At 47.0% G+C, this 8,146-nt stretch overlaps 1 long non-coding RNA gene and 1 pseudogene across 1 annotated transcript; one reads left to right on the top strand and one right to left on the bottom strand.

Annotated features, from left to right (window-relative positions):
- Positions 1 to 5,567: 5,567 nt before the first annotated feature.
- On the top strand, positions 5,568 to 7,306 carry LOC134481080 (uncharacterized). The gene is made up of 2 exons (XR_010056299.1): positions 5,568 to 6,020; positions 7,152 to 7,306. It is a non-coding gene; the product is annotated as an uncharacterized LOC134481080 (long non-coding RNA).
- Positions 7,307 to 7,730: 424 nt separating this feature from the next.
- Dynll1-ps3 (dynein light chain LC8-type 1, pseudogene 3) lies at positions 7,731 to 8,146 on the bottom strand (annotated as a pseudogene).

The following is an 8,146-nucleotide window of genomic DNA, read 5'->3' as shown; positions in this document are numbered from 1 at the left end:
GTGAGGCCCACATATCCTCCGGCCAGCTTTGAATTTCTTACACAGCAGATGACCTGCTCTTCCTGCCTCTGCCTCACCAGTGCTGTCTCCACGTCACTGGTGAAAGGATTACAGGTGTGTGCCACCAGGCCTGGTATATGTGGTGGGTAGGGACGACACCAGGTATGCCAGGACTTCACGCATGCCGGACAAGCACCCTTACAACCAAGCTAGTCCTTTGTTCCTAGCACAAGTCCTATTTCATGTTTAAGGATTTGTTTTATTTTTAAATATGTGTGTAGGTGTAGATGGCTGCGGGGGTCAGAGGCATCAGATCCCCTAGAGCTGGAATCAAGGCAGATGGGAGTTGCCTGACTCAGTGCAGAGAACTCCACTCAGGTCAGTACATACTGCAGGAGTACTCTTAAACTGCTGGGCTCGCCCTCGAGTCTCATTTTAAACAGAAAATGTGACTCCCTGGAGTGACTGACATGTGCTAACTTCACTAGGGGTTTTCTATCACCCAAGACAACGTTTCAGGTCGTAGATCGTGTTGGCTTCTATCCCCCAAACACAATTCCATGACAAGTATCCAGACTCTTGGATCCAGGGATTGACCCAGGCTAACCCAGTGGAGGTTGACTTACGCTGAGCACCTGTCTAATATGTTGGTAAACTGCCATGTGCTATTTCAGCTTGTTGAAAGTAGACTCTGGGGCTGGAGAGATGGCTCAGTGGTTAAGAGCACTGACTGCTCTTCCAGAGGTCCTGAGTTCAAATCCCAGCAACCACATGGTGGCTCACAACCATCTGTAATGAAATCTGATGCCCTCTTCTGGTGTGTCTGAAGACAGCTACAGTGTATTCATAGATAATAAATATATAAAATATTAAAAAAAGAAAGAAAGAAACTCTGGCTGGCCTCAACCTCCCTAGTTGATTTATGTGGTAAGTCCTTGGTTTGATGTGTGAACTAAAGCTTCCAGGAGGAGGAGGGAGGGAGGAAGAGGTGGTGGGTAAGTGTAAAATACTTTCTTAAAGGCCCATGTTGGGGGGGGGGGGCTGGAGAGATGGCTCAGCAGTTAAGAGCACCCGACTGCTCTTCCAGAGGTCATGAGTTCAATTCCCAGCAACCACATGGTGGCTCACAACCATCTGTAAAGAGATCTGATGCCCTCTTCTGGTGTATCTGAAGACAGCTACAGTGTACTTATATATAATAAATGAATAAATAAAAAAAATTTAAAAAAGGCCCATGTTGGGGAACATCCTGTGACTGGGGGAGTCTGGGTGCTCTGTGGGTCATGGGAAGTTGAGCTACCTGACGTAGGTGCTGAGCCCCTCACTCCAGTCTTCCAAAAGAGCAGCGAGTGTGTTTAACCTCTAGGCCATCTCTCCAGCCTCCACAAAGCACACTCTCCCTAGCTACTAGTGCCCACAATCGAGAAACACTCCGAGAAAGCTGACCAGCTAATACAGAATCGACCAATGGAATGTAAACAAATCATCTTTTAAAGAGCAGGAGTGGTGGTGTGCACCACTAATCCCACCGTTCAGGAGGCAGACGTGCAGATCTCCGTGAGTTCCAGACCAGCCTGAACACCTTTTGCAATCTCAAAAGCAAGCAAGCAAACAAAAAAACAATCCCCTGTAGTCTAGGCTGACCCCAGGCTTAACTTGTAGCTAAAGTTTACCTTAAACTTCTAGTCCTCCTGCCTCCCTCCTGAGCTGGGATTGTAGGTATGTGCCTGTTGTACAGGACTTTTCTGACCCAAACTGCCACCATCTTCAAGAGTTCTATCCTGTCTACTTGCAAAAATCACTATACCAGGGCCCGATGACTCTTTACCTTCCTTCTAGAAGAGGGTGGGAGGGTCACGGGACCGTCACTTGCCCCACCAACCCTCCCAAGCAGATGTATGAACTTCTGGCCTAGTGGTACGTGGTCCTGGGGCATGAGGCCACAGGGATACAGGTGGGCAACGATGAGTAAAGGGAGGGAGCTCTATCCGTCTACACAGCCATGAGGAAGCTGCCATCTCTGTGAGGTTCAGACCTTCCAGTGTGGTTACCTTTTTTTTTTTCCTCACAGGGTTTCTCTGTGTAGCCCTGGATGTCCTGGAACTTATTCCGTAGATCAGACTGGGCCTCGAATTCAGGGATCTGCCTACCTCTGCCTCCTGAGTGCTTGGGATCAAGGTGTGCCTCATCTCTGCCCAGCTGAACTGTGGCTGGTTTGAGCTTCCCTGAGGGAGCCCATAACTCCTCACTCTGTAAGGAATCCTAATGAACTCATTGGACACACCTGTGTTTGTCGTCGGGCCCTTAGGAGGGAAGGAATTTTAGCAGGACCACAACTCTGCTTGGCTTGAGCATTGGGGCCAGGCATGCTACGTTGTTGTGGTGGTGGTTGTGGTTGTGGTGGTGGTTGTTTTATCTTGAATGGTCTCCAGATGCCCCGTGTTGTAAGTCATGTTGCCAGGAAGAAGTTAGGTCACTCGGGTGTGCCCTTGAAGAGGAGACTGAGATGCCAGCCCCTTCTTTCTTTTGCTTCTCGATCGCTAAGAGGTGAGCATCCATGATGTTCTGTGCTTCCACAGGCCCAAAGCCTGCAGGGCTGGCGTCCACAGAGACGGTGAGGCAAAACACATCTTTACTTCATTTATGTGAAAGGTTTTTTTTTTAAGTTTTATTTTATTGTTTTTGACATTAATTATGGCTGGCTTGGAACTCACTATGTAGACCAGGCTATTCTCAAACTTTACAGAGATCTGCCTGTGTCTGTCTTCCAAGTGCTGGGACTAAAAGCCGGTTCCACCATGCCCAGCCAACTTTCTTTTCTTAGTCTGGGTTTTCATTGTGGTGAAGAGATACCATGACCAAGGCAACTCTTATAAAGGCAAATATTTGGACTGGAGAGATGGCTCAGTGGTCAAGAGCACTGACTGCTCTTCCAGAGGTCCTGAGTTCAATACCCAGCAACCACATGGTGGCTCACAACCATCTGTAATGGGATCCGATGTCCTCTTCTGGTGTGTCTGAAGACTTTGACAGTGTACTCACATACATGGAATAAATAAATCTTAAGAAAAAATAGGGGTTGGGGATTTAGCTCAGTGGTAGAGCGCTTGCCTAGCAAGCGCAAGGCCCTGGGTTCCGTCCCTAGCTCCGAAAAAAAGAAAAGAAAAAAAAAATAAATAAAGGCAAAAAAAAAAAATAGCTTGAGCAAAGGAGCTCTCAAAGCCCTCCCCAACAGTGACACACTTCCATTGGGGCCATAGTGATTCAAACCACCATACCAACTAAAGTTATTTCTCGAGTGTGTGTGTGAGTGAGTGTGTGTGTGTGTGTGTGTGTGAGTATGTGAGTGTACGTGAGTGTGTAGTATGAGTGTGAGTATGTGTGAGTGTGAGGGAGTGAGTGTGAGTGTGTGTGTGTGAGTGTGAGTGTGTGTGTGTGAATGTGAAGGTAGACAGGCAGACAGATGTGTACCACAACATACCCACGGAGATCAGAGGACAGTCAGTTCTCTCTTACACTTTCACATAGATCCTAGGGCTCAAACTCAGGTTAATCAGTCCTGCAAGCACCTTACAGCACCTTACCTGCTGAGCCATCTTGCTGGACTCCCTTAAAATTAAGTTGATTTATCCAGCATTTGTTTTAGCAGTGGAAAGCAAACTAACGTAGATGGGATCCAGACATTCAGACACCAGCACATTAAAAAGATTATCTGAACAGGTGAGGAAACCATCCTTCCCTCCGGTGGCTTTTCCTAGCCACACCTTCTCCCCTAAGCTCTCTCTGGGGACGTTCAGCTTCCCTCCTACCTATTGCCTGAGGCCAGCAAATTTCATGGTCAGTAGATGGCGCTGTCTCCTATAATTTGCGGGGAACTGCGTCTCGCGCTATTCTTTCAAAAGGGCTTATTTCTAACTGCTGACTTCTTTCCTTGCTTACTTTCTTGCTCTTTTGTTTGTTGTTTGTTTGGGAATGGGGTCTCACTTGGGAACACCACAGCCAAGTATAATCATTAACTTTATTTTTTTAAGTATTTTATTTATACGCATGCGTACCCCAGCATGCGTGTGAAGGTCAGAGAACATATTTGGGGAGTCAGTTCTCTCTCTCTCCACTGTGAACTTCAGGTGTTAAACTCAGATTGTTCAGACTTTCAAGGCAAGTGCTTCTACCCATTGAGCCGGGTTTGGGCCTTTAATCAGAATGTATGCAGTAGCGGGGTTCACACACGCTAAGCAAACACTGTACACCTGAGCTACAGCCCCAGCACACTGTGTGGTTGTTGTGTTTTTATTTTTGTTTTTAGCCAAAGTCTCACTATATCAGCTTGTGGTATCCTGTAACTCACTATGCATGTTCAGGCTGGTCTCGAACCCATGACTCTAACTCTAACTGCTGGGACTTCAGGAGTGTACCACCATGCCTGGCTCAGCTGGATTTTGTTGAAATATTTGCATCCTTTTACTAGAGTATTAGAGAGCTTTCATCATCTCCTTTATTGGTCTTCTACTGTGACTGAGTGTTCTTGGTGTTAGGGGTTGAAGCTGGTGTGTCAGCCATTTTCACTAAGCACTGACTCCACCGTGGGGCTACATCCCCAGTACGGAGCAATGCTATTGTCGCATCCGTGATACTGAGTACAACCGTGTAGATAATAAACAATTTATTTGTTGGGCAGTGGTGGTGCTCACCTTTAATCCCAGCACTCAGGAGACAGAGGTAGATGGATCTCTAAGTTGGAGGCCAGCCTGGCCTACAAAGCAAGTTCCAGGGCAGCTTTATATATAGGGAAACCCTGTCTCGAAAAACAAAAACAAAAACATTTTATTTAGTGGTAATTTAAAAGAGAGAAAGAGACAGAGACACACAGAGAGAGACAGAGAGACAGCGAGAGAGACACAGAGAGAGAGAGAGAGATAAAGTTATTTACATGGAAAAATCCTTCCATTAAGAAAAACAAAAGTCGGGGCTGGGGATTTAGCTCAGTGGTAGAGCGCTTACCTAGGAAGCGCAAGGCCCTGGGTTCGGTCCCCAGCTCCAAAAAAAAGAACCACAAAAAAAAAAAAAAAAAAAAAAAAAGAAGAAGAAGAAAAAGAAAAACAAAAGTCGGGCTGGAGAGGTGGCTCAGTTAAGAGCACTGACTGCTCTTCCAGAGGTCCTGAGTTCAATTCCCAGCAACCACATGGTGGCTCACAACCATCTGTAAAGAGATCTGATGCCCTCTTCTGGTGTATCTGAAGACAGCTACAGTGTACTTATATATAATAAATGAATAAATCTTTAAAAAAAAAAGAAAAAAGAAAAACAAAAGTCTCCCAGTGAGAAGTTTCTGTCTTTCGTCAGTTTTTATGAGGTGAGCAAGGGCTGCTGGGACTTTCTAATGTCCAGGTATTCTGATTTGGCTTCAGTTGACAACCCACAACACAGAAAGCAAGGTTAGAGAGGAACCCAGGAGAGACTGGAGTAAATATAGAGTCTCCATCTCAGAGCTGGGAACTATTCTCTTCCATTCAGGGGCAGAGGCTCAGGCAAACCGTTCAAACTGTCATTCTGCAGGCCTGGGAATCCTTTTTCCTGAGCTCAGAGTCACAGCCCTGGCCAGTTCCAGAAAGCTCTGGTGCTTCTAGATGAAAAGCAGCGGGCGGCAATAGCCAGCCAATCAGAGGGCGCTCTCTGGAATCCAGGGACACATCTTAGCGGCTCCTGTTGTGTAACCTCCTTAGCTCCTCATGGCGGTTACAGCGAGCGTTAGGTAGGCAGCGAGCGTTATTACTATGCTAAGCGATCAGGAAAATAACACGAGCGAGTCAGAAAGCTATTAAAAAGCCGAGTCAGGGGGTTGGGGATTTAGCTCAGTGGTAGAGCGCTTGCCTAGGAAGCGCAAGGCCCTGGGTTCGGTCCCCAGCTCCGAAAAAAAGAACCAAAAAAAAAAAAAAAAAAAAAAAAAAAAAAGCCGAGTCAGGACTTGAGCCCAGACAGTCCAGCTCTTACAGCCCGCATCACGAATGTCAACCACATAGGTAACGTATGAGACCCGCCTCTGAGCTAAACAGTGCTCTGTATTTCTTGGGCCTTGACGACAGGCGGGGTGGAGGAAATACGGGTTGTATTCCCGGAGCTCATGAGCCTTTAGTCCCCAAGCTGAACAATTTTTCCATTACCAGCGTTCAAATTTCACACAGTCCTCTCCCTGGTAGAGTTATGCATATAAAATCACCCGCCACAGGACTGGAGAGCTGCGCCGGGGGTGAGACACTTGTCGCTCTTTTCAGAGGACTTGTATCAAATACCCAGCATCCACATGGTAGCTTGTCTATAAGTCTGGTTTCAGGGAATTTGGTCCCCTCTTTCACTCTCCACAGGTATGGTGTGATGCATACACATTCATTCAGGCCGAGCATTTAGTCACATAAAGTAATAAAATGAATCCTTTTTTAAAAACTTGACTATAATCTTCTCGCTTGTTACTTATTACCGCAGGTCTGGCTGGGAAGGTCCACTCTGTGGGGACCTTCCAGCTCTTTCTCTACTGTCCCTCCACCCACTGACCGATGGTGGTGTCCTGCTCCTTTATGGTGATGAAAAGACCTTGGAAATGTCTTCCCTTTGGGTGCAAACAGCAACGCCTCCATAAGCCCTTGTCAGGAAGGGGCTTCTCAAAAGCCATTCCTCTCTACTCCCGTCAGTTCTCAGCTGTGCAGGAAGTCCCCTGTGGCATTTACATTCACAGAATGTAAAGAGCGTGCTAGGGCAAAGAACGTCTTGGAACATAAAAGCAAATCACTAAGATCAAGGCTAAAAAAAAAAAAGGCATCTTTGGGGGTTTTGTTGTTTTTGAAGCAGGGTTGAACGCAGCCTTGGCTTAAAGTCCTGATTCTTCAGACTCCGTCTTTTGAGTACTAGGGTCATAGGTGTGTGCCACAAGGCATAGCTGAGAAGGCACCTCTGAGCCAGTTCTCAATAAGATTCATCACTGTGGTGGTTTGGATGAAAATGGTTCCCATAGGCTCATGGGGAGTGGCGCTGTTAGGAGGTGGGGCCTTGTAGGAGTGGGTGTGGCCTTATAGAAGTGGGTGTGGCCTTGTTGGAGACTTTGAGGTTCCAAATGCTCAAGCCAGGCCCAGCTTCTCTTTCTTTTCCTTCTGCCACAGGTCGATCTCTAGCTCCTCCTCCAGCACCAGCCTGCGTGCTGCCATGCCCCCAGCCATGACGACACCGGACTGAACCTCTGAACTGCAAGCCCCAATGAAATGTTTTCCTTTGTAAGAATTACCATGGTCATCCACAGGACTTGGCCATGTGAAAATGTCTGTTTATTTATGTGTGAGCACGTGCGTGTATGTGTGTTGTGTGCTGTGCACACATAGCTATGGCTGTGGTGTTGTGGAGGTCAGAGGACATGTACAGGGAGTCGGTTCTTTGCTTAGGAGATCTTGAGGTGGAACTCAGGCCATTAGACCTGTGCATGTGGCCTCTACCAGGTAAGCCATCTCCCTCCACGTCTTCTCCTCCTCCTCCAGGTCTCCAACAGATATATTTTTTTAAAGATTTATTCATTTATTATATATAAGTACACTGTAGCTGTCTTCAGACACACCAGAAGAGGGCATCGGATCTCTTTACAGATGGTTGTGAGCCACCATGTGGTTGCTGGGAATTGAACTCAGGACCTCTGGAAGAGCAGTCGGGTGCTTTTAACCACTGAGCCATCTCTCCAGCCCCTCCAACAGATTTTTTTTTTTTTTTTGGTTCTTTTTTTCGGAGCTGGGGACCGAACCCAGGGCCTTGCGCTTCCTAGGCAAGCGCTCTACCACTGAGCTAAATCCCCAGCCCAGCAGTCATTTTTTGATGGATCATTGGGTATTTGGCGCAGTCCACGCTTTTAACCGGATTTGAGCAGAAGAATGGCCACCTGACTTAGGGAGAAGTAGCTGAAGTGTTTGGTTTCGTGTGTCACGTAGTTATCGAAGTTCGGCCCCATGATGTAGTGCCAGGTGGCGTTGTACTTTTCGTCAAGCTCCTTCTTGATATGGGCAGAAATATCCTTTTCTGTGTTGTACTTCTCCAATACCTAAGACTCCCCCTAGAGCTGTTGCTTCTCCTTCAACATGTCTGCATTTTTGATCACCACCTTCCGGTCCCTCAT

Source organism: Rattus norvegicus, chromosome 11 (assembly GCF_036323735.1).
Source record: "Rattus norvegicus strain BN/NHsdMcwi chromosome 11, GRCr8, whole genome shotgun sequence".
Taxonomy (NCBI): Eukaryota; Metazoa; Chordata; class Mammalia; order Rodentia; family Muridae; genus Rattus; species Rattus norvegicus.
This window is presented reverse-complemented; position numbering and strand designations above follow the sequence as displayed.